The sequence below is a fragment of the Apteryx rowi genome, unplaced genomic scaffold (genome assembly GCF_003343035.1).
Source record: "Apteryx rowi isolate R43461 unplaced genomic scaffold, aptRow1 scaffold_279, whole genome shotgun sequence".
Classification (NCBI taxonomy): Eukaryota; Metazoa; Chordata; class Aves; order Apterygiformes; family Apterygidae; genus Apteryx; species Apteryx rowi.
The window spans coordinates 744,175-747,079 of record NW_020449185.1 but is presented as its reverse complement, the minus strand read 5'-3'; the positions used below and the strand labels follow the sequence as shown (position 1 = coordinate 747,079).

The following is a 2,905-nucleotide window of genomic DNA, read 5'->3' as shown; positions in this document are numbered from 1 at the left end:
GGAAAACGCACAAAAATCACCTCGCTCCTCGAAGGCACTTCCCAAACCGCAGCTCGGACAACACGAGTCCCCTCCGACTCGTGGGTCACAGCCGGTTTCCGACCGTTTCTGTTTCCATCCCCGCGTCGGCGCGGCCCCGCAGGGCGAGGGCTTGCCACCAATTGTGCGTGCATGTAAAATCACAATTTTCCCCGCGATTTGATGCGATGTGCTTTGATTTTGGTTTTCAATTGCACAGGGGGGAGACGTCAATTTCAAATTAATGGCGGGTTGGTCAGCGGCTGTTTTGTCTTGCTTTGCTTTGCTTTGGTTAAAGGTTGCACTGCAGGAAAAATAGGACAATTGTATAGCTGGGAAATCTGGCATTTTCGGAGGTTCCCAAGAAGTCACGATCCTTCCTGCTTTATCTACCAGACCCCCGATGTGCATTTTAAATGCATTCTTAGCATACAGGAAAGTGGATTCGTGATATACTTCCAGTTACAAGAACATTTCTATCGGAGGGGGACGAAGGAAAGCAAAAAGATTCCAGGGACTGTAATAAGGACTTTTTCAGGGATTTTAATTCCACCGCACGGAGAAAAAATAATTCCCAGCTTTAAATTAGAGAAAAATACAAATATAAATCCGAGATTGAGACCCTATTGACTCAGGAAATGAATAATTAAGAGCAATTTGTAACTTTTGACACCGAAACTTTTGAGGACACGCCCTGCCCGCTGCATAAAAACAAACTGAAAAGACATAAAATTAAAATGTTTGAAGTCTATAAAATCACGATTTTGTGAGGCGAAGGAAGGCGCAGAAATATAAAACATCAGAATCCAAAATGTGGATGTAGGTAACTGTCTTCCTTTTTCAAAATTAATGATTTCCTGGACATATTGCTTAGAATTTAAGGATTTAATTTTCGAACACCTTTAACAGAAAATACTCCGTGCATTAGACATTATTTTTAGTTTTCACCGGCGCGACATTCTTTCAGAAATGATAGCAGTAATTCAGCCTTCAGTATGATTTGGAAAATGCAGGCAGCCGACAGACATTTCACAACAGAGCCACTGATGTTTAAAAACTCCAATGACATTCGCGAACAATTTTTTTGCTCCCGATTTGTTTTTTTAAATCAACATTTGATCTGGTCCCTAAAATGTCTTTCTAGATCTACTTACCTAGGTATTAGTAAGCAATTATAATACATATGGGCGCGGACTCCTGATACACACACAAACAGACAGCAAAATATAATCTGTTCGAAAACGGTATAATTGGGTGTGTGTATGTATATACATACACCGGCATTTGGACAGATAAATATGCGTAAATATCGTCCTGCTCGTATAGAAATAACCTTCGAAAAGCATGGTGCAGAGCAAAATAAACTCCAGAGGAAAATACCCTGGGTGCAATAATTTGAATTATTAATTTTTAATCTTTTTTGCATCTGTTGCCTTTTAATACTTTGTAATGCGAGTTATCAAAGGTGCTTTGAATTATTTATCATGGAGTTGCCGAAGAAATTGCTGTCTTGTAACTTTAGAGGCAACATGTGCAGAAGGGGCTCTAAACAAATGAAGAAAACACACAGTAACATATACCCGCAGGTTTTAGTGGAGAAAGATAAACATTCCCCCTTCCCCCTGAAACCCTAAATATGTTTTACCAAAGTGTAGCAAAAGAATGCAACAAATAACATCAGCTCATCGGGCCAAGGGGAAGGGAGTGGGACCCCCCCGGCTCCCTGGCCAAGGCGGCTGGGAGGGGGTATGTTGAGGTGCTAGTGAAGGGGTGGGGGAGATGGAAAAAACTCTATTTGTGCGAAAGGACTTGGATCGATCGCAGGGCAATGAGAGTTTCCACTAAGTTCAGAGCCAATAAGTCAGTGTCAGAAGCAGGGGAGAAAAAAACCTCAGCGAAAATACAAACAGATCATTTTTCAGCAAACTGCAAAAACGAACTAAGATCTCTTTGCAAGGAAGAAGCAGAAGGTTAGGGTTGTGTGAAAGGAAAGCTTTAATGCAGTGTGCACTCCACAGCTATATCAGCCGGATATTCCGGAGATAGAGACACCCAGGTATCGGCGCAGGCGAAGCTGTACCCGCCTGGAAATGTGCATCTCCCCACACGCCCAGACCAGCGCGAATTGCGCCTGTTTCTAACGCAGACCACCCTCAGGTGCAAGCGGTTCGCACAGAGCCTAGCCTTAGCCGAGTCCCCAAAGGAGATATTTCCCTTTATTCCCGACACTCGATTCCTCCTGCCAACACTTAGCAGGTGCATAGTTATTTTTTCCCCAAGTTATTTCTCCAAATGGAGAAAGATGATTCGGGAAAAGCGATCTAGTAGTCCGACAGGAGAGAGAGCGGGGTTTTGTTTAGAAAGGGGGGGAAATAGGGGAAAACAGCGCATTTCAAATTCTCCCCGAATTGGATTGGGGGGGGGGGGGAAGGAACGGTGAGAGTCTGTTAGATTTTTTTTACTAGAGGATTTTTCCCTTAAAGATCGAAAGCTGATGAGAGAGAGGGTCTGTCTGTAAACGAACACCGACCGCGGGACACAAAATATTTTCTTTATTTCTTTCTCCCCCCCCTTTCTCCTTCTCCATTTCTTTCTCCTTCTCTTTCTCTCTCCCTAAATCCCTTCAACTCACATCCGAAAATAAACGGAGACGAGGAGTTGTGCGGGGGATAGGCTGCGGGACGAGGGAGGGCGGGGTTCGCGGGTGGCCGTAACCCACGGTCTGACAGAAAATCGCGGAAAGAAAACCAAACGAGTGAGAAAAGGCGCAAGAGCAGGAAGCCGGCGGCCGGCGGCAGCAGGGCACGGCCGGGGCCGCCAGGCAGCCGCGCCGCACTCGGCCAGCGCCTCGCCGCCCGGCTGCGGGAAGGGGCGGCGGAGCCGGCAC

The 2,905-nt window shown here is 45.6% G+C and overlaps 1 protein-coding gene across 1 annotated transcript in view; it reads left to right on the top strand.

The window, feature by feature from the left end:
- The window catches only part of PAX2 (paired box 2), a 165,900-nt gene that overhangs the window by 81,211 nt on the left and 81,784 nt on the right, over positions 1–2,905 (top strand). The gene's annotated exons all lie outside the window — the stretch shown is intronic.